The following is a 24,562-nucleotide window of genomic DNA, read 5'->3' as shown; positions in this document are numbered from 1 at the left end:
TAACTGCTTGCTTTTATTGGCAGTTTCAATAAAATAACTGTTAAGTCTCAGGAAAACATTTACGTCTCAGTCTAAAGCCCATTTCCTCTCAAGCGCTGGGTCCATTAGAGAATCAAGTCACAGTTACTTAAAAAAGTCTGCTGAGCTTCTATAGAATTTTTAACAACAATTGTTCAGTTTCAAAGGCATCACAAAATCTGGAGTACTAATATTTCATGCAAATCTGAGATCTGCTACCATAGTATTAGTGAGTGTTTTCCAGTTTATGAAACTATATTTCTTACATGGAAAAAATCTAATACAGGAAATGTTCATGTTAAACTCATCCATAGTGTCATAGCTGTCTGAACAGATTTAGATTGTAAACAGAAAATTTTAAAACTGCATTTTATCAAATAAGATTGTTCACAGTTTATTGTTTATAGCTGAACCTGAAGTCTTAGATCAATGGGACTAGAAGGGATCTGAATGGATCTTGTAATCCCTCTCCTTTTCCTGGATAGGATCAGACATAGGGAAAGTTTCTAGCAACTTAGAATCATAGAATCATGGTTTAGGCTGGAATGGACCTTAAAGATAATCTAGTTCCAGCTCCCCTGCCGTGGGCAGAGACACCTTCCACTAGACTTGGTGACTTCCCTGATACAAGCCCCCGGTGAGCAGCACACCTCCCTAGGGAGTGCGTCAGGCCGGCACATGGGTGCCTCCGTACCTCTCAGAGGAGAGTCGCCTTCTGCTGTCACCCGTCGCTTTTTCTTAGTTGTGCTGGTTGTTACACGGGGAGCAGACCGGGCTGCCCTGCTCAGCCCCAGCATCTCTCCTGATGTCATAGGTCTTTCCTCAACAGTCTGCAGAGTGGTGAAGCAGTTCTGCAAGGGCACTCCGGCTTCAGGGGAAGTCTCTTCCTCATGTGTAGAGGAATGTTAAAAAGGAGAAAAAAAAAAGGGGGGGGGGGGGGGGGGGGGAGGAGGGGGAAGTGTAGAGTAATGAAGCTGGGTTAATTAACATTGATAATATACAACTGTGGGTTGGCTGATGTAGACAAGGTGCAGCTGTGGCTGTTCTGTTAAGTGGTTGGGCAGCTAACATAGAGATGAGGAAGAAGCAGAGAGAGAACATGTGCCCTGGGTGAGGAGAGATGAGGTGAAGGTAGCAGAGGGACTGGTATGAAGAGTATGATGGCATGAGATGGTAAAAGACCTTTTTGCAGCTTGATAGTTTGGAGCATGCTGAGACACTCCTGCAGCTCCTGGCCATTGTAGGCTTCCATTCTCTGTGTTACTGGCCTCCCTCCTTTCTGTGAGTTTGGCCATGGGCTGTGGGGCTGCTGCAGACTGCTTGGAACCAGCTATCCAACCCCTTCTCAGCCTCCCTGATGCCACGCAGCTTTCTCACCACCTCCTGCAGCTCAGCCACCTGCTGCAGGAGGTCCTTCACCTGGGCCCAGCTTTTGCAGGCAGGTCCGCTGCCTGTCCCCGTCCCAGGGGAAATGTCTGGGCACATCCCACAGCCTGAGGCCTGCACTGCAGCCTCTCCCCTCAGTGACTCTGTATGGGCAGGGGTATTGGCCACCACCGGGGTAGATGTTGAGACCCCCCCGGCCAGAGCTGCAGCCTTTGCTCTTGGATGAGTGCCAGCCATTCTGCCATGGATGTTGGGTAGGATGAATGCCCTTGACCTGTGCAGATAGTCACAGAGTGCTGGCCGGTTGCCAGGCTGTGTGGACTTCAAACCACCAGCTGCTGTCCCAGGCCCTGGCTGCTGTCCCACTGCTTGGCTGCTCGCCCTGCTGGCAGTGCCCCAAGGGCACCCTTTGCTACCCTTGCCCCCCTCATGCCTTGCCAACCACTCTCCAGCGAGCTGCCAGCCCCTGGCAGGTCTCAGTGCTCCTCTGGGATCTCCCTGGCCCTGGAACACCCTGCACACCCCAGTCCCCCACGCTGCTGTGGAATGTGCCTACTCCGGAGCTGGTCACCTCAGCAGGTGACAGGAGCTTCTCGCAGACCACCCCTGTAGATCCCACGCTGCCAAAACCTTGCCATGCAAACCAAATGCAACATCTTAAGACAAAACTCATTATTTTTATCCCTTCTTTCTTCTTTGGTCATGTCTGCAGGCTTCTGATCCCTCTTGTACTGTGTTCAGATGGCTCAACTCTTGTTTGAACTTCAGTGTTCAAACTGGACAAAGTCTCATCTAAATTTTAATAGGCTTGAGTAGAGACAAAGAATTATGTCAGATTGTTTCTAAGCTGTATTTCAGCTTCCACATTTTTTTAAAAAACTTCAAAATATATGAAAATGCACCTTAAGCCCTCAATCCTTTTTCATTTTATGCAGATCTGCTACCAAGAAACGCTTCTACCTAGGCAGTGACATCTATTTTTCCTGTGTGCAGCGCTTTGCTTCTATTCAACAAGATGTATCTTTCAGTACTACACCCAGGTTTGCCAGTACCATTTTAATTTGCAAGCCTCTCCTGTAACACACCAGCAGCACAATGCCATCTGAAAAAAACTAACAAGAATATCTTCTACTCCATCATGCAATATATTAATGAAAATATAGTATTGGAGCCAAGACAGCCTCCTATCATGGCGAAAGTAATTTGAGTATTAAATTGAATTAATTCTTCTGCACCCTTAGTATTAGAAAGATGCTTTCTGCAGGTAGTGAGGAATAGAAGACAAAACTGGAGTAATCCAGGCATACACAGGTGGGCTTCTCATCAAAACCCTGATAGTTTAAAAGCATCAAGAAGAAGCATAAGCTCACCATGTGGTATGTTACTTTTTCCCATTTTTCTCAGTATTCTGACTGCACAGAAACAAAACTTGATAAAGTATATCCCAAAGCAGATCTTGTATGACAGTGAGTCAGTCAGTGTTATATTCATTATTGGCCTGAAATTACTTGAAACAGAACGTGCTTTTGAAGAAAGCAAAAAGAATAGGAAAAGGAAATGAATGATTCAGTATATTATCTCCTCAGGCTGTAATATACAAAGCTGGCAGCTTCAGCTTTACAAGCACTTTAATTTCAAGAGACAAAGGTCTCATTTCTATTATTATTCCACTCACTAAAATTTACATTTTAACCAAGAAAGACCCTCTGTGCCAACTGATGTCAGAAGTGACCAATTTATATCCATTAAAAAAAAATATTAAGAATAACAGTTGAAATTCTGTCCCAGTTCAGGTCAATGGCAGCTGTAGTCTCAAAGTGAGTAGAGTACACACAAAGGATTTGGTATTTTGGTTACACAATTAGACCAATTAAATTCTGCTCTTCTGCTAACAGCAGTTAATCTTCTAGTGAATACATAGAGGTAGAGCTCCAAAAAACCATATTCATATACTGCTCATCCATTAATGTGCAGCTTATGATTATTCCAGAACCTTTTTCCCAACAGCTAGGTTCTTATCAGCTTTCTCATATCAATATATTTTTCTCTACTTATATACAATGATTTAAATAGGACCTCTGGTGGCATAAGGTAAATATGATAGGACATTTACCACTGGTGACAATATCTGAGCTTCATCCCTCAGTTTCCCTGGTAGCTGAGATGTAGGAAGTGACATTGCACAGAACAGCTTTTAGCAAGATCATAATATGTACAAACCTTTGCAGTTTTTTGGGGCAGGAGAATACTGTCCAGACTGCATATCATAAATTAAAGTACCTATAAATTGGTTAGAGGGTGAAATCCTACTAGTGAAGAGAAGATGGAAGAAATTGTAGGTTTCCATCTGAAGGCCCTAATGAGGCAGTCTCATTTTGTCAGTCATCAAAGTAGGAAGGTACTACAAAACAGGAGTGTTCTGCACCTTCACATCAGAATCAACATGGTCTATATCACATCAGAGAAGCCCAACATCAGATTTAGTGAGCATCATCTGAAAGCTGTTGAAGTTTTTGCAACTTTCCTTCATTTTAGGCACAAATTCTTCTCTAGCTCATGCAACCTGCTATCACCTCCTTCTGCACCAATAATAGGGAACCTCCCCTTCCCCTTTTAATCTCCTGCTTTAACTATGTGACCACTGTAGCATACTGTTTACATATCTTAAAGCTCTTCTCCTTAGAGTACCACTCTGAAATACAGAAGGTCTTTAATTTACATTTTACAGATTAAAATTGAGAACAAAGGTGAAGACATTTACCTGGTGTCCAAAACCAAAATATTCCTTTGCCCTTTGGAGCATGCACTAAATCTATGGCATGTAAATCTTCCTACATCAGTGCTTTTCCTGCATCACTCACATGATATAAGCACATTGGCTGGTACGCATCTATTTCTTCATGTCTTCAAGAAAAGCCATCACCTGGAAGTAGGATTTGGCTCTCTAAATCTATAGATCTATCTCCCATCCAGCTGAAGGTACAACAAGGATACAAATAATGGAAAAAATCTGGTATTTCAATTATGGGAAAAGCAAGCCATTCCAAAAGTTAGTAGAGGGCTTTAAATGAGTCTATAAAGCAAACATAAGTTTTTAAGATAGTGCAAATTTGTCCCATGATTAGGGGTGCTTGAAAAGGCAGGAATCTTTCCTGAACTGAGTAGAAAGAAGGTAAAGCATTCTCTTCCCTTCTCCTAACTGTGCATTAGTGGACTTGGTGTAGCCGTACAGCTCCCTCAACCCCCTTTTGCAGACCTAAAATTCAGGGAATAAGGGTATTCCTCTAGCAGATGGCAAAAATACAACCATAATCCAGTAGCATGGAGAGAGTCCTGCACAAATCTGGGGCAGTAATTGCATATTCTGTCTGATGTGAAAAGCTGAGATTTAAGAAATTAATATGAAGGTGAAGCCAGCACTGAAACTACTCTAAATATTGGAGTCTTTTGAAATCTAGCTCCAGGTCTAACCAATGCAGATCAAGCCAATCCAGCCTAAGAGTTTGATGCCTGGGAAATTTTTGTGATGTAGTTAATCATTTGGTTCCAGATGTGACTCAAACACAGCATGGTATCAGCATAGTATAAACACTTGTGCAGTTACTCTGGACATCCACCCATTTTCAGTCCTGCAGGCACCTAACAAGGATCTTAGGAAGCTGGCTAAATCAACTTCAACAAAAGCATTGCATTAAAAAAACTAATAGGAATAAAATCCTCACTGTTCATCCTAACCAAATTATAATACATCATGTTTGCGTTTTATGCATTTGTGATAACTGGCCTGAACAGCATACATGGAAAATGAGCTTTCTATGTACAGTATATTCATATTGAAGAAGTCTGAATTATTTATAACAATGGGCCTACCAATACTCTGCATACAAATCTGTTTTGGTTCAGGTTTCTTTCATAGTGAGACCTGGATATCGCTTTAGAACATTTTCTGAGTAGCCCTGCAGAAATTGTTGATCATTTCAATATACTAAATTACATTTGTAAACTTTATACATAAGTAACATGTTTTCAGATTTGCACAGGCAAAACTACCATCATTATAAGCTCTCTGGGGAGGGATCTATCATTTCTGTATGTTTATATGATGGTTAGAACAATCCAGTGTAGAATAAAAGCACTCAAATACTAATATTTGTAATAATAGGTCAAGATTTTCATTGACTTCTGTGTGTGGCTAATCAGAGCTCAGCGTCTTTGAAAGATAAGACCACTTTTATATCAGTGCAGACAAAAAAATTCAGTTTCCTACATCTGAAAGCAATGCTCCCAGTTATACACAGCTTATGACTCAGTTATGGCCTGGATTTTCAAAAGAGTCTAAAAAAGTCATGCAGCTTAATCCCATCCCATTTCAATAGATTTGGGTGCCTGTATCCTGTGTGCAGACAAGGTAATACTATGCAGGTTTGAAAAGCAAGAAGTCTAGCTGTCTTCACTGTGATCTAAATGTGCTAGAACTAATAACTAGGTAAGATGCACTCACACAATCTGAAAAATTGCTTAGTTGCACATATGACTAAGCAGGATACTCAGCAAGGGATACTGGGCTCAGTCTTATATCAGTCAGAGAAAATGTATGTCACAGAGAAGAAAACATTAGCTGAGAAACATCCAAACACAGAATTCAAAGTTAAATGGCCTAGTGTCTGACACAGGGGAAGTCAACAATGATTAGCTTTGAGTGCTAAATGCTTCAGTACTTAAGTGAAGTAATTAACTAATCACAGAACACAGGAGAGACACATGATAGAAGGTTGATAACCAAAGGATTACCATGTGATCAAATATATAAAACCAGTGGAAGAGGTAAGTATAGCAGCTTGCAGTAACTTGACTTGGCTTTCTGGACATCTGGGCTTAATTAACAACTTGCCTCTCATTCATAGACTTATGCTTGCTGTCTCCAGCCTCAAGTGTAGTCTGATACCTCATCTTAGTCTATCTTCTGGGGTTTGGAAGGCAGCCTCATTCTGCTAACAGCCTGTTCTAAGCATGTACTTGGGAGTACATGCATCCTATACTTATCCAAAGCCTTTGTGGGGGCAAGGCACCTTGACCCTGCTAGGCATGCTTCACTGCTAGGCATGCTTCACTGCTAGGCACCCTTCAAAGGGAAACAGATGAAAGCTATATGTACTTAAGTTTAAGGTAAATATCTGTGGGCAGTAGCAGTCAGAAACGAGAGAATGCAAGTGCTAAAACTTGTGTATATAAATACATATAGAAAAGAAATTCTACCCTATCCTTAACAACACCGTATCTGGCTAGGAGTACTAGAGTATCTCAGCTGAAATACAGAATCTCAGACTCCTGTGTTTATAGCAACCCAGACTCTGATTGCAGATAAACTTCTTTCTCTTAATACGCTAGTCTAAGTAGTCTTGATTTAGTGCAAAACAAATGAAGAATCAATGGCTTGTCTAGAGTCATTGCCCTCTTTGTTATTAAAAGACTTCCTGGGTTTCACACTCCTCCCCTTTGTATCACATATTTCTGGCAAGAAATCTTTTTATTCTAGCTGCAGCCAACTCATCTCAGCACATGCTACCTAATACACATTTTAAAAGCTTTTCAGGTTTTGTAATATGTTGTATAGCATCCATCATAAAAGCAATGCAGGATGATACAGGCAGGGTGGTGAACCCACAGCCTCACTATAGTGATTTGACCTACGTTTGATAGAAACCAGAGCACTTTGGAGCACATTACCAGAAAGACCCTAGCCGCAAGAATAAAGTATTCCCAGACAGACCTAGAAAGCAAGCATCTTTCCTTCACCTTCTGCTAATCTTTATTCCCAGCTGAGTCCATCCAGAATCTCTGAGGGACACAGTACTGCTAAGGATTAATTTCCTACAGTATTACAGACCCTGAGTTACAAATGCTTCCTGTCACATTTACCACCACCTTTCACCACTCCCTTTCCTTATTTATTTATTCACTATCTTTCTCAAAAAGGGGAGAAACAGAGAAAGAACTAGAACATAACTTAGCTGGGTTTTTTTCCTCTTTAGCTCTAGACAAAATGGCCAGGAAAAGCGTGATGACAAGGAAAAGCAGAGCATTTTTCAGGGACTACTGCCATCCTGCACCACAAAGACATCTTTGTCCTATTAATACCAAAAGCAATTGACCATGAAAATGCTATGCAAATCTTGTACCCAAGAAGAATTCATTGTTTTAGTAAGCAAGTTCTGCACAAAGAGATGTAGATCCTGTGGAAGTTTTATTACTCTGAGATATGAGTCCAAAGGAAAATATGAAGAATGCTTGGAGAACTATGACTTTATTTTCACTGCTTTCAACAATCTAACTTCAGTAAATCAACAGCAGAAAAAGAGCTACTTCAAATCGAGTCTTTTAAAAAATTAGTATAAGTACCTTTGTATCCTTTTTCCCCTTTGTTTTTAACTTCTTGCATGAATCTCACGAGGTCTGCATTTGTGGAGCCCCCTGAATCTATAAATTTGACTTCTGAGCTATGCATTGGCAGAAAATAATGTATTTTGCAAATAATACTCTGCCAATATTTATCTGCAGAGTGCAGTGCAACTCAATTATAAAGACCTAGATATAGGGTGCAGTAGTTATCAGATGTGCTCTGCAGGTTGTTAGGGTTTTTTTTTTAATTTAAGTTCTATGGGGAATTTTAATTGATAGATGTATTTTCAGCAGAGTGGGGAGGTAGCTGCAAGACTCATGGGGAATAGGTGGCTTTGTAGGGCCAATGGATCCTGAAAAAATTGAAGCCCAGTACCCAATTTTTTCTACCGAAAAACATTTTATAAATCATAAGGCCTTTGCTCTCACTACATACTGTTTGTTCAGTCACAGCAAGGGCTATGGACCTAAAGGGAGAAAAATGCAAAGGGTGCGCTCTGAGTCAGATGCAATGTCAGGACCAAAGAAACCAATGTCTGCATCAGCCAAAGGACAAGATCAAAAGTCTTCTAGGATTTAATAGATAGAAATGTGGAATCAAGAACAAGAAAATCAGGAGTGAAGACACAGACATAAACTTTAGCCAGCTGGTAATTTTTTTTTTATTATTATTTTTACCCTTATAATATGGCTCCTTATCAGGGTTTCTGCAAACCCAGAGCTGGGCATGCTTTTCAGGCCTAAAGCTGTCAAGGGAACTCTTATTGCCAACCTTGATTGTAGCTGCAAAGCAGTCACAGAGGAAAAGCTTTCTATGAGGATCACCAGTTGATATAAGCTACATTTCATTGTTTTATTTTCTGTGTTTTCCTTGGAATGCCTGTCAATGTGGCATGAGAGGGAGTGCTTTCTCCAACTAGGGAACCATATCCCTGAGGCACTCAGCCCTCACAGTGCCCTCTGGACTGCTTCCTCATTCAGCTGAGATGTCACCCAGAGCTTCTCTAACTGAATAGCTGTAAATCAGCCCAGCTACATGAGCCAAATTTCCCTCATTCAGAGCCCTTCTTCAGAATTTCCATTAGACAAACAGAAAAAGAACTTTCACATTTATATTTGATAGCCTTTCACATCCATAATATGACAGCACCACTCTAGCAAAGGCCTAGTCCCTGTAAGAGTCAGTCTAAAGAGAACAATATTGTCTCAACATTGCCAACAGAGACCTGGAGATGGAATGTGGTCCTCATGAACACCAAGACACAAAGACCCTGGGAAAGAGAACTGCACGGTACAAGGAGTACTATGCCATTCCCTGCCACCTGGGATTGAAAGGAACAACTACAATAAGGTCGCATAACAGCTGTCCAGGAGATGGATCACAACCATGGTCATAACAACAAACCAGAAAACAATACAAAAACACGCCGCCTGGTCTGAAGCTCCCCGCATCTAAGGCAAACCACGCCTCGGGCACTCATCTTTGGACATGCATGATAACCTGGCTTGAGAAGGCGGAGACTGGCAGGAGTCCATGGACCAGAGGAGGAGCAAGGTGTGTTGCTTGGCATAAAAAGATGCCTTCTTAGCAACTGAACTTTGGAGATCTTCCCCACCAAGGATCACGATGATCGGAAGGACTGGCAGGATGCTGCCTGGATCTGGGACCATAGGGACACCTTGGACCCGTGGTGGTAGCTATAATCCTCTTTCCTTTTCTTTTTACTTTACCTTTTATTCACTTTCTGTCTTTCTACCTATTGCATGCTGCCTTACAGGCAAACAATAAAATCGTGCTGTTTAATTGAAGCATAACCCCTTGGCGTGGTCGCCTTGATTTTTGCCTTCAAGATCATAGTTAACGAACCATCACGAGTCCACTGAGTGGACCGTGACAGTCCCCTGTGTATTTATCTTTGTAGACAGAAGTTGCGTGTAAGTGGAATATCTGCAACATTTCCCAAAATCTACACCTACAGATGTAGATTGCTGCCTGACAAATTACAGGAAGACTAGAAAACTGCAAAAATAAGGGCAAAAAAGTTTGAAGGAGGCCAATAAGTCAGCAATGGCAATCTGAGGCAGGTGAGAAGGGAGTAAAACACTCCTGCCTCAGAAATGAAGTGTTTCAAAAGTCATCACCTGAGGGATGGTAACAAGTTCTCTCTATAAGATGGGGGAAAAGGAAAGAGACAAAAGTAAAATTGTATTAGCTTCTGCCTCTGGGGATATCACAACAGAGGGCAATGCCAAGGTAATTGACACTTTACAGGTGACCATGGCCATGACACCAGCCCAGCAAGAACATTAGCTAATGCCTTTTCCTCCATGTGCCTAGACTCATCACACGGCTAAGGAGGGCAGATGCTTGAGAAGTCCCATCCTCACAGGAGTGATTTAACCAGGATGCTTTTAACAGCCAAAGCAGAACTGTATTTATGTTCTCTGTCAATTACTCCAGGAAACCTGACACAAACCACTGTCTAAAGGGGTGTGTTTAATCTCAGCAGGTTCTGAGGGATTCCAGATGGCCCCAGGAAACAAACAGGTCCTCTATGAAAATATTTTCTTAACTGTGATTTACAAATAACATGGTCTGGGTCCTCTAAGAGCAGCTGCCCTTCCTGTTCAAACTCTTGGTTATTAGCCTCCTGGTGTAGCAGTCAGTCCCTGGGGTGCTCTTAGGTAGCCCCTAGATTTCAAGGCTTACCCATAACCTGGATAACCTGCCTCAATACTCAACGTATTTTGCTTGCAGGTGCTATGAATAAATAGTTTTGACACTCAGCAATGGAGAAGTATTTATGTGCTTAGTACTGTGCATCTGGTTTTGGGGCTCAGTGTATGCTAGGAGGGCCTATAGTTCTATCACTCCTTTTTCTCATTCACTGTAGTCTAGCAGGGTAAAAATACCAAATGGTCATAACTTTTACATCCTAGGAAAAACAGATTCTGAAAGGAAAATGTCATATATGTGGGAGATACTTTAAGGAGAATACAGGCTGGAGCACTGGGATCCGGCTTTGGGATATTAGCAGTCCTGAAGCAGAGGAAGTGTGAATTGACTGTGGGAAGTGGTGGACAGCCCTGCCTCACCTTGAGTCTGAAATAAATGGCACTGAAGTCTGTTCTCCTATTCTTTGTCCTTGGGCAGGAGCAGCAGCTAAAGCATGAAATGCAAGGGTAGAGACAAGTGTGATGTTTAGCATTTATATATGGTGTTTCCTTACCAGCCTGGCCCCAGGATATGACTAAGTGGTTGGTGTGTGTCCTTGGATAGTATGTTGTGGAAGGGGTCTTAACAAGAGATCTCTGAATCCCTCATTGTCCTGCAAATGAATTGCAAAGTGCAAAACAGGTAACAAAAATGGTCTCCATGCTAATGTCAAACCAGACAAACAAGCAGGGTCAGATGATCTTGACTCAACTAAGGGCACATGTAGGGGAAACATGGTTATCACAGTAGGACCACAGCATCATGGCAGCAGATGATAATCAGCGGGCAGCACCAGAAATAGTGGTAGGTGCTCTCATGCCATCCCTACCAATTATATGCACAAAGAACAGAGGGGAAACCTGCCTTAGGAGTTAGATATCAGAACTGTGAAGCATGGAAATAACATGATCACAATCTTGGCATGATACCAGTCAGTCCTAAAGAAGGAAGGAAATTGTTCCTCTTCTGATCATAGTAATTGTCTTCCCTCTTAAATGTTCTTGTACTGTCCTAGATGTCTTATGTGGCAATAGCACAGATATACCAGCCAGTACATTTACAGATCATGCTACTAATTACGACTTGTCATCAGCAACTTGTGACACTACTATGGCTTATCAGCATAGCTCCTGTGCGGTGACTTGATAAAAGCTTAACATAATACACTTCCAGAAGGCAGCATCTATGTGGTGGGCTAAGCTGGGGTACCAACAGTACAACCATCTTGACAGTGTATTAAAAGAAGTTCAACATAGTTGTGTCAGTTCAGCATAGTTGTGTCTGTAGCCATCCATTGCAGCCCTGAGATAAGATCTCATCACCTGGTGCCGTGTGGTTAGAAGGCTTAAGAGAACAAGAAGCACTGGTGGGTGAGAAAAGCTGCACAGTGGATCAGTGTTATGAACAGTACAGAGGTCAATAGCAAGCCAACAAAGGAGTTTTACCAGCAGTTTTAAAGAGCTGGTGAGATGGGGGTGATGACCGAATAAAACTATGGCCTTTGTGAGAAACTGTACGATGTGCAACCTGGAAGTACTACAGCTGAGGGAGCTCTCATTAAGTGTTTGATAGAAGAGTCCTGGTAGACCTTACAGATTAGTGTGGGCATAAGCGAGTACCACTTTCTGTTTTAAAATAATATTGTCAGCTTCTTACAAAAATTACATGTGTTTGCTAAGAAATTCTTCAGTAATCTACCTTTGAAAGTGCCTAAAAATGGATGCCCTTTATTCAGGGTTTTGTATGTAATGGACACAGTGTTTATTCCCTGAAATGTTTGTTAAAAAGACAGAAATTCTTTTTTGTGCTTTAGAGTGGCCATAAACTGAAGATGAAAGACAAAACCGTCACAGCATTTTTCTGACTGCTTCTTTAATAGTGTGATAATAGCATAAGAAATCACAGCCAATTCCAGGCTTAAAAAACAGGAGCATGTGAGCTATGGAGAGAGTTAACCAAAGGCTAATAGGAAGATTTGAGAAGAGAGAAAAGAAAGTCAGAGATCTGCCTGAAATTCTGAGGTGCCTCCCTGCAATACAGCATTTGCAAGAGACCATTTGTCTGTGCCTGCAGGAGGAAAATATTCCTTAAAATTCAGTATCTAGGGCTGTCAGCTTCACTTTTGATGCCTGTAGCTCAACAAGAGACATCCGCCAACCTCCCAGTTCCTGCAGATGGTACCTTCGTATAATGTTTTATCTGTAAAGGTCTGCCACTCACATAAGTTTAGTGACAAAGTCAAAAATCATTCAGCAAAGCAATCTTCTCCAAGTTTTCTCTTCTCCCTATCTTTCTTTCAGTTCTTATTCAATAGAAATGCAGTTTCCTTTGAAACATTACTTGCACCAGTCTTGTCTTTGGGAATTAGACATTAAAATACAACTATAAAATGACATGTTATCTAAGAGTTCTTTGCAATTCAGAGAATTACCTTTGTTATTGGAACATTTTTAAGGTTCTTTTAATTGAACTGCAAAAAATATTAATCTTTCCTACATTCCACCATGCCCATGATCTTCAGAATGTTTTAGCTTTGAATAAGGGTGACACATAAAATCCCATTTCGTTTTTAAGGGAGTAGACCATCCCAGTACCAAATTTAATTTTTTTTTCAAAGCCAAAAAAACCTACCACTCAACAATAACAAAACAAACAAACAAAACTAATGTAACTTGATGTTGAGGAATTAGGAAATCATCTAAAAAAGCCTTGATAAAGTTCTCAAAATTTACAGGAAAAGAAGGCAGCTGACTTTCGGCTTTTTGAAAATCTCAAAAATAAAAAATAATTTTCCTGTTACATGAAATCTCCTAGTAAATGATGTCTGATGTGGTGTTTTTTTCTGTATTTAGCACCTGAAGTATGACAGAGAATATTTTGCAGACTAACTTCTAAACTATTGTCCTGTGGCTACTCCTTCATTTTAGTGTGTTCTTGACCTTATTTGTCGTAGTCATTATGTAGATTGTTTTGCCCAGCATCCCTATATTCTTTTGCCCAGTGTTGTCATCACTGTTGACATACTTTACATGTGACTCTCAGTTTTTCCTTTCCATTCTCCAGTGTCAAGGGGAATGATGTCATCAGCAGGACAGCTGTCCCTTCCCATCTGGAATTCATAAATGGATAATATTCTATTTCTACAAAAATATTTCTGTGCTGCCTGGTTGCTTGGGTTTATATGAAAGTCAGAGGGTTTTGCCTCCATACACATTCTGGCAGGCCTCTGTTGATTTCCATAGTGTCAGCCCCGTGAAACGTCCTTCCCCAACCCTGTCTGCAGGAAATACAAACTGCAGCGATCTACCAGCTTCTTTGTGTTTTCTTACTGGGTTGGATGAAGTATTAATAGTTTGGGTTTATGGACAGAAGAGTTTGAAATCTGAATTCTTTGTCTGCATTAGTATTGAAATGACAATGACTGCCATAGGTTTGACTGTGTCCTTTGCATTGTTCCTGGCTCTCAGAACTCTGGGAAGGGCACAGCTCTAAGGCAAGGTAATGATCGCTCAGTGTGTACCTGACAATGGCTGGGGTTGCCTAGCTTTTTTTAGTTTTAAAATTTGCAGAAGTTCTTTTTTTTTTTTAATGCAGAATCAGGTTTTGTTATATTTTATTGCAGTCAACCCTGTTTGAAGTGAGTGGGGGAATTGTATCAACAGCTTGGGAATTTTTCAGATTTACAATCTTCTTCCACAATAACTTACATCACTCACAATTTCTACAGCAGAGGTAGAAATTAGGCTAAAAACAAATTTGTGCATATATTTAGCATCTTTGAGACTACCAGAGACTCTGTAGTTAAGCCCACACACAAAACAGATACAAAGTTGGGGGTTTTGACACTGTTGTTCTGTTCCTAGTGAAAACATGCAGCTTTCAAATGCCATGAAAAAAATGCCATTGTTTGCTATTACCCACAACTTCAGTAAGCCGGGGCAAAATTCAACAATCTGTGAGATCATATTAGACCACATTGTTCTCCTGCAATGAGTGGCAGCCCTTCTAAAACATGGACAAATCCACCTGGTAGAGCGAGGTGAGAAAAATTGTATGCTGTCATTGCCTTTTGCCATCACACCTTTCAAAAACAAAACTTCCCCACAGAAAATTGTAACATCTCAAATAAAGCTGGTAGTTTGTATAAATATATATATAAAAATTACGAGAAAAGTAAAAGCTGAAATAAAACCCCAGAGAAATACAGTGCATAGCACAACTATAATTTTAAACAGATGAGGAACTACTTGCATTTTTAAAAGCTATGTTGAATCAGAGCCTGAGTTATTATGTGAATTGGATGGAAAGGTACTCCATATTTTGGAGGGCTTTGAATGAACTTAGACACAGTTCATAAGCTGCCTCACTTAGGTGTTAAAAATTGTTCTTCCACATCTGTGCTTCTCCCAAAGGAAACAGCAAAGTCAATGGCTTTCTTGTACTTTTTTTCTCCCGAACGATTGAGACAACAGAGTAGGATTTTAATGGATATAGCACTTATTTTTTCATCTCCCTAAATGAGCAGCTAAATTTGGTATAAAATGACCTATCCTTTTTGCTATGTTTATAATGCTTGTTTATGAAATGATGCCAAATTGTCTGCCCTTGAACAACACTATTTCCATGCATGTAAAAAAAAAAATCATAGGCAGCAGTAATGAAAGATTCCACAGAGGTCTCCACCAAAATGCTGTAATATTGACATAAAGGAACAATTTACATGGATAGAAGCATTAATATGTTCACCAGACCAGCTGCAATGACCTTTTTTTTTGCTGTTACGAGGCCTTTCTGCTAATCATCAGGCTAATTTCAAACATTTCAGAAAATATCAGATCATATCAAGCTTAAGTTACTTCTGACTTGAACAGAATGAATAGCTGCAGCTGAGGCCAGGTCTGGATGAGGATAACAGCTTATGTCTTCAAAAGTTTCAACACCAGACTAGGTAATTAAAATAAAACTTTTCACCCAGTATTCCCTTGCACTCAAGGGAATCTGTGGTAAGGACATGCCCCATTATTTTTTGTAGTCCAGATTCAGCCAACAAGACATAAGAGAAGTATCTCAAACATCTGGGAAGGCTACCTCTTCTTCAAGACTGCTCAAAATGATTTCCACTCTGTTGCCATCAGGAAAATGAGGAAGAGAAGTCTTCAATCTTTTGAACTATTTAAAGGAACATAGAGAAGAGTCATTTTGATTTGTACATCATATGATTCGAACCTTCAGAGGAATTTATTAGTTGCAATACTTCATCTCCTTTTGACTATGTCTGTGTGTGCATATACATACTCATCATACTCCATATATATATATATATATATACGTGCTTCAACCTCAGGTATTTCAAGAGAATTTGGAAATGTCCCATTAGTAATTAGTAAATTAGTAAAAAACCGTAACATAAACAGACATGGATATTTGTCATAAAAGCTTTTATGTTCAAAAGGTACAAATTATTTTTGTACCATAACTCCCCCTGCAAACATCTGACCACATAATCTTTTCAATCTCTTCTTCAGAATACAGCCTAAAATCATCACAGAGACTCCCAAGCAGATGGCACAAGTATTCCAGAAGATACTGGTTTTTTTCCAAAGAGCTTAATTTTATTATCACAAGAGAATGAAATATTTCCTTTTTAAGCAGCTGCTGCATCTTCTCTGTTTACAGTCCTCTTTCACTATTGGTGTAAGCCACCCAACCAGTTAAACACCAGCTACCGTTTTCTTTACAAGTGGTAAGGAAACTAATTAAACCTAATGAAAGCAATCAGTCTGCAAGTGTGAGAATGTTCTTTTTTTCCATTTCTGAATATAGGTATAATGCTACCAACCCTTGGTGGTGGCAAGGCACTCAAACACTGTGCTAATGTATAAATTAAACAAGGCATGAGCTGTAGATTAAAAATCTTAAGTGCCAATTCCAAGTCAATACCACAGACCTGCCAATTTTCTTTTTCTGGCATAAAAGCTTACTGTTTCCCCTTAAACTTTTATTACAAGGTATGAAATCAGTACTACGTAGAGGTTAAATCTTTTCACTTGACTACAGTGTCTCCAAGATTAAATTATGTTAATTTAACACAAAAAGCTAGCAATTGAAAAAAGAGCAATATATCCTAAAAAAAAAAAACATTTCTTAAAAAAGATTTTGGGACTGGATTTTCAAACTCTATATTTGAGTTGTATTACTAAGTAGTCAAGTAGGGGAAAATGCCAGTGTGGAACTCTGTACTCTGTTCAGCATGGCAATGTGACCCTCTTCTGCATGTATTCAACTATAAGGACATTTTTAGGAACCCTTATTGCCTCAAAGAGGAAAAATTATACTCTTTCTTTACGAACTTGAAAATACTATGGACTTTTGCAATAAAACATTTATCTGTTGTATCAGTCACTTTTCCAAATTGCCATTGTTGGATACTTGTTGGGAAAAAAAAAAAGATATAAAAAATCATTTTTACATTTTGTTTTATTTTAAGTTACAGAAATTTTAAGTTTAAATTGCAATGAAAAACATTCGGTGGTTTGAGTCACCATAGTTTTCATACAAAACAGGGCACCCTTTCCATATGTTTAATTCCTCAGTCTCAAAAACTATCCATCTTCAGAACAAAGAAAATCCAGGCTGATTGTACTAATTGATTTCCTAGGAACAAGTGATTGCATAGCACAGCTAGCTGCTAAGTAAAGACTCAAGCTTAAAAAAACCTAAAGCCATGTGCTTTAGTTACAAAATTGATTTATGGAAGCAACTTTCCAAGTCTCTCATTGCTGTGTAACATTCCAGGTGTATCGGGAAAATTCAGCATCTGTGCTGCCTGATGTTTTTTTGCTGGTTTGACACATCCTAATGTGTGCTGGTGACTGTGATGGAACGTTGGAATGTCAGAGGAGCATTGCTCCAAGGAATGTCACAGAGTGGATACCACAGTGAAAAAACAGCAGGGGGACAGATGGAAAAAAAATTGTGAAAATTTTAAAAAGTGGCAACAGCTTAGCCCATTCTTCTGAAGACCAGACCACAATAGGGCAGGTCTGCATTACAGTTTTGTAATGTGTGTTGTTGGGGTACACTTTTAGTCTGACCTTCCAGCATGAGATGCAATATGAGAACTCAGACCCTTGAGTAATGTTAATTCCAGTGCATTTTAGTAAAAATTTTCCATGAAAAGGCTTCATCCTTAATGTTCAGACTCTTTCATCTTTAGGGCTTTATTTAGAGCTTTCAAAATCATTCTCTTTCCTTATTCTAACTGGCTCTGTACTGTTGACTAAAACTGCTAAATGCAGTTCATTACAGAATAGAATAAATACTATAGCATTATTACAGAAAGTAAATACCTCTTTTATATGGGAATGTGCATTTTTAAGGGACTGTGCAATCCCACTCCTGTAGAAATGAAGGATGGAAACAGAAAATGCTGCAGGATACTGCCAACATTCTGTAAGCTACTGCACTGCTTCTAGACCACCAAGATATCTGGCCACAACCATTTGAAGCTGCTCCTTGTGTTTCTGTTAAAAGTATTCCGTGATTCTATGGTTCTGTTTTAAAAGAAAACCATGGTACTCATGGTAATCATTCCAATTAACGTACTGATTTTTCCAGAGTTGTATCTGGGAGTCAACCACTGCGAGGTTATAAAGTCTTACAGTGGTGAGCCCTTTTTTTGGTCATCAAAGAAATGCCAAGAACACACATGTTGTATCTTATGCATAAGCAATATTGTTTGATTTCGATTATTCAAAATTCAGTGAGCACACCTAATACTTACACTATACCAGCTTCCTTTCAGCATTCTAAGATCCAGAATTTAAGGCTCAACTTATGCGTAAAGACTCTTTTAAAAACCTGTTCTGGCACTGGGACAATAACTGAAATTACTGGAAAACCATGTAATTTTGATTTTGCTGGTTCTAACTGAATTATATACAAATAAGCTAAATAAATGTAAGAGGAAGTTATTTTTTTTTGAATGAAAATTGTACTTTTTTTGTCTTCTTCAGTGCTCTGGATGTGACTATTCATATAAGTAAAATGAGGAAAATTCCTAGGGTCTTTCTCATAAGCCTAGATAAAAAGTAAATAATAAATATACTTGGTTATAAAATTATATCTTCTCAAGGAGGAAAACAGTGTAAATGATAACTAGCTTGGAAGAAGGAAGTTGGAGGAACTGTTTTCACAATGTTGCTGTGTCAGGTCCTATAGCTACTTGGTCATATCAGACACAAAGAGGTATCTGGTGGAAGAGGGCAAAAGGGAATCTTTCCAGAAAGCAATCTTGTAATCAATTAGTTATAGAGATATGAGAACCGCTAGGTAAGGACTTCTATTATGTTGTACACATAGGCCCAAACTCATCCCACCTAGATGAAGGCATACAGCAGATTTGGGAGGTGGGATAATTTTTGCTGTAGGCTCCCTTTAAGGTCAATATAAAGCAACTTCTTCAAAGAGCAATTTGGCTCACCTGAGATTTGATTCAGACCAGAGTGTCAGCTACTCTTCATTTAGTAGCCAGAAAGATAAGGCAGACATATCTAGAACATGCTTATAATTAAGTGGGATAAATCTAGTTTCTAAAATAACAGTATCTAAAATCACTCTAATCTGATTTTTTAATAACTTTTTAGCTTTGTGACTGATAGCAACAAGAATCCAAAATTAACAGTTATAAGACCAAAATTCAGGCCTTTATTTCATGTTAAAGGTAAATTTTTAAAACTGATTCAACTGACTAGATTTCAGGCACTTCTTGGAGGAATATCTTCAAAGAAACCATCTTTGTTTATTATTGGAAGGAATCAAAGATTTAAGTCCTCTTAAGAGTGATAGAATTTACAGCCACATTCATATTATTTTAGCTTCATGCCTTTAAAAAGGAAAGAGATCAAAACACTTGAAATTCTAGTAGCTTGTCAGAAAAATGTACCATTGGTTGGGTCACATCTCCTGCTATCATTAAGCAGAATGTCATAGGCAGAACACTTTGAAACTATAATAAACCGCTACTGCAATACTTAGGAAACTGAGAAGAGAAAAAATGTTTCAGGATAAATGAGAATTCAGGATTATAATGGGCCTAATTCTCTCACATATAATTTACAAAAAATCTCATCATAACATTACTAATTCAAAGGCTTTGTAAATAACTTGACATCTGGAAAAGATGAACAACAAGAGGAAAGTGGCCTTTTCACTTTAATGCTCAATGAAGTAATTATGGGTGAGAAAAAGAAGATGAGTTCTCACTGACAGATAAGTCAAATAATTATGGTGAGTATGATAGGTGAAAAAGGGTCACTGAACCAAAGAGCAGGAAACTGCACAAACAGATAAATTCAGATTTGAGGTTCAATGAGGAAGAAAAGACAGTTTATTCATTTGGAAAATGACTCCAGTATTGAATATGTGTAGTCAAAATCTTTTTATTAAAAAAAAAAGTGACTGAGGAATTTAGTGCATCTTGAATGAAATGGAACATCAAATGCAAGAATCTACTACACTACTGGGAACATACTATAGTTGGATTTTTGACTCTGCTAACTAACTTAGAAACAGCAAATTGCAGTAGAAATAAAGAAGACCTTGAGGTGACATCAAGTAAGAAGATTCTCTAATTGGTTTCCTCTTCCAGACTAGTTATCTAGCAAAAATTGCAATGTGGAACAAAAATGATATCATTAAATAACTTTACCTGTTTGAAAGATTGTGACAATGCAATAGCACTGTGTGGTGTTAAATTGTGGGAGCTGGTCCAAAATTCACTGAAGTCAGAAGAAATTTCTTTATTTACAACATTTGGTATTATTTAGTCCCTGCAGAGTTTAATGGCAAGATTTTGAAGTATTTCCTGCAGGTCAGTAGATGTGATTAATAATTGTTCCCCACTAAATTTGAGTATTGATGAAATTTATGCACTCCCAATATGCTGACATTCTGAACAGTCTATGCCTTCACAGAAAACAAAGCCAAGGTAAACCATTAGGTCACCTAATCTGGCTTCAGGTCTATCAGAAAAAAACTTCATTTTAATTACAATTAAATATGTAGGCTATTGAGATAATGTTTCAGTCCTCAAAAACCTGAGACGTATGACAATATAGAGATCAAGATGTCCAAGTTCCATATGAAAGAAGAAAACTGGTTATGTGTCAGTTAAAGACATCTACCTGCAGCTGAAGAAGAAAATGAAAAGCAAAAGGCCCTATCAGAATAATCTAGGATAAAATTTCTTCTCAACTACATATCTCAAAACAAATATGACTAAGTGTGAGAACATACAACACTCAGACACCTGTGAGAATTCTCTCTACCAAATCGGTGACCTATTCAATATCCAGCTGCTGCTTATTTCTGTTAATTCAGGAGGGGAAGAAAAGAAAAAAAAAAACTAAAAACTTGACAGCAGGGGACAAATTCCTCCTTGACTGTTATAGATAATCACATAAAGTCCAAAAGTCATCAGCTTTGATTGCAATCATTGTCTTAATACAGTTCTACACAGGCCTACAAATAAACCTTCATCAGGGAATGCAAATCCTTCTCCCAGCTGTCACTCACCAAGTCAAAGAACTTCAAACAGCTAAAGCAAAACATGTTTTTCAGCAAGCCATCTAGTTTTGCCTTAGAAACACCTAAGGATTCTTCACTGTTATTTTGTTACTCTACCAATCACATATTTCATATCATAGCCTAGATAATGAATAAATAATGTTGAATAACCTTTTAGCAAAAGGTTGTGTTTAGGGGCAATTCCAATGAAAACAACTCCTCTCATGAATATTTTCGTAAGAGCTACTGCACTGTTAGATTTCAGTGAGACAGAGTTTAACTGAGCTCCTATGCACTCTTATTACTGCCACATAATGTAAGCTTTTGAGTCAAAATGTCATGAGGTTTAGTCAAGTGCCTTTGAGAAAAGATATTTGAGGTATGATTGAAGACCATTTAAAAGCATTACCAAGACTACCTCTGTATCTTCCTGTAGTGTAGAGTCATGTAGCCAGCTCTTTTGTATAAATGTCTGCAAGAAATGTTTATAAAGGGGAAAGCTCAGTTTCTCTTCCCTCCAATCTCCTACTAAAAAGTTGTTAGGTTTCACTTTAAGACTGGCCTACTTAGGCAAACAGTCCACTGACCACCAGGAGTAATGAAGCCTCATAAGAAGCAAGCGGGGTTGCAAGACAGCAAGGTGGTCAGATGGGTACAGGAGTGGGAGAAAAACTTGGTGTGACATCATGTAGCAGGGAGCGTGAGTTAAGCCTATTAGCATAGTTGTTAGCACTTTAACCAGTGCTTTGTTTTAGTAGAAGTGAACAAACTTGAACCAAACTTTTGTTTAAGTAGATGAAATATCACCAACCTCTTGTTCCACAAAACAGAATAGCTTTTGTGTGCTCAGATAGCCAAACCATTCAAGCAACCTGTTGATAGTCAAGTGCAACCACGTTCAGAGCAAGCAGCTTGTGAGCACTAACAACAGTTAAATAAACCATTTACTGACAGCAAGTCAAATTTCAGCAATGTTTTCTGAACAGACCAGTCAATGGAGAGGTACTCTCCACTCAAATAAATATTCAAGAGGGACGCAGGCAGCCACAGAGACTCTGAGTGGCCCCATAACCCTGAGGTGGGGATTTGGGACTGTTCCTCCAACTCCAGGAGAAGCCAAGGATCTGAAGAGACCCCAGGTTGATGCATAACACAGCTAGAACCACTACACTAATGCCTCCAACATTTCTCCTTGACCACATCACCTCTCCCACATCATAGGGAAGTCGTGTAATTATTAAAATTGCTTATCTCTGGTGATTAAAGTGTTTTGGTATCCAAATCCATTTAGTCTCCACACTGGCATTCACTCTTTTGCCTGTACATCTCAAAGGGATGTACTATGAGCTCAGCTATTCTTACACATGAGAGAATCAGAGAAAACAGACATTGAAAGAAAGTCTCAGCGTCTGTATTTTGCCACATTTAGATCATCCCTACTGTACCTAGCTATTCGAAGAGGGTCCCTCCTGGAGAGTTGGCCAAGTCACGACAATCACACCAGTATGGCTACATGCCGTGCTCACTTTATTAAACAAACAGGTCATATTTATAACTTAAACCAACCGCTCACCCGACTTTACACACAGGTGATTGGGTAAAAGTTTCTGGCCATGTGGCCGTCCGTGTTGCTGGCTGGTGGGCATGCTGCAGGCAGCGGATCAGAGTGTCCCGATGAGAGTGTGCTGATTCCGCGGTTCCCAGGACTTGCTCTGCACCTGGCTTCTTTTTTGTGCATAGCTTGTCTTCTTTCTCACCCTGCTTGTTCCAAGGACAATTTAAAGTCTCTCTGCAGCTTCAACTAACGGGCCTGCGTTGTCCAACCCGGACAATGGTAACATATGTCCTCGGTCCTTTAAAAATCCCTCTACATATCCCCTTTTTCTTTTTGGACAACCCATGTCTGTTTCACAATAGATGTTAAACCTTTCTTCAAACAAGAAAATAAACAGCTAAAACCTAAAAACATTACAACAATGATTATAACAAAGCGTATTCCTTCCATCAATAACGTCTTTAACCAACTTGTTATCCCCAATCCTCTCAACCATTCATCGAAGGGATTATCATCAGCAAGAATATGCTTCATGTTTCCCTGCAGTTGTGACAACTTCTTGTGCATCAATATGGAATGATCGGAGAGGTTCATACAACACATCCCTTCAAAATCCTCACAACCGTGTCCATGTGCTAATAACAAAAAATCTATTGCAGCTCTATTTTGTAATGTAGCATGCCTAACACTGTCTACATCAAGCAATAACAAACTTAAAATCTGTGACGTAAGATTAAATTTTCTCTCTCCCCAGCACGCTAACCTTCGTATATTCTTAGCATTTAATGCTGCCATTGCCCCCGGCATAAGTATGGAGGCTAGGACATTTGCTGTTACTGAATGTAGATCGACTCGGTCATTACATGTTTCATCAAAGGTGCGCAGTGTCCTCCGTGATCTATGAGATTGTTGAGTCATTTTTAGTAAGTCTTTCATACGTGGAGCAAACAAAGTCAAATACCCTAAATAACATGGTCCACCGACAGGATACAAAGGAATCCCTTTGTCCACGCTCTGTCCCCACATATCAAAAAGACTCCCGGTAGCAACTGATAATCCCCTGATACATCTATATGGAAACCCTCAGTTTTCAATTCACCCCAAACAGGTGAACCGGATAGATTTTGAAACCCTGTATAAAACCCCCGTTCACCTTGACATGTTAGCCATAACTGCCACGGGTCACCAAACCAAATTACTCCAGTGCCATTCACGGGTTGAAGTGGTGATGACATGTGGGTACAGTCTGCCATATCAGTTGCAGTAACATTAACATATTCAACAGGTACAACGCTAGCCAATAGGTCTAACTCCTGCAAAGGTAAATGATGTGGCTGATTTAAATTCTCAATAACCGTCTTCTGCCACGCTGCATTACGCAGAGAAGGCCAAACATATTGCCCATTTGGACTCATACACGTACCATTCTGATTGGAAGTCAGATCCTCTGTTTTAACATTCCAAAAAACATCAAAATTGTTTCATTCTCTTGCAGGGGAATACCAATTAAACAAGTTCTAAAGGGGTTGTCTGCCTGTTGCAGACTTAAACAAAAGTCTGTTACTCCTGTGATATTTACCCATATCACCCATAAGTTTGTCCTAGGCAAGATGTCAAAAATACTTTGGCCAATGGGTAAAAAATTCATCAAGACCGTAAACCAAGTCCACCACTCAAACATGTTTAGTCCTACAATTTCCACAATTTTATTTATTTATTTATTTTACATATTCCACCCCACAAATCTGTGCTTTCACAGATTCTGATGATGTATACTGTCTCCAATCCGCATGGTATTACACTAGTCATATGTTTTCTCTTGCTTCATGCCTGGTTACTAGTCAAACACACACAGTTTTTACACCATTTACATTTAAGCTTTGGCTTACAGAACCGTTTTACCCCACATAGCATACATTGGC

Source organism: Falco rusticolus, chromosome 6, assembly GCF_015220075.1.
Source record: "Falco rusticolus isolate bFalRus1 chromosome 6, bFalRus1.pri, whole genome shotgun sequence".
Classification (NCBI taxonomy): domain Eukaryota; kingdom Metazoa; phylum Chordata; class Aves; order Falconiformes; family Falconidae; genus Falco; species Falco rusticolus.
The sequence above is the reverse complement of the archived record's forward strand: the minus strand, read 5'-3'. Positions refer to the sequence as shown.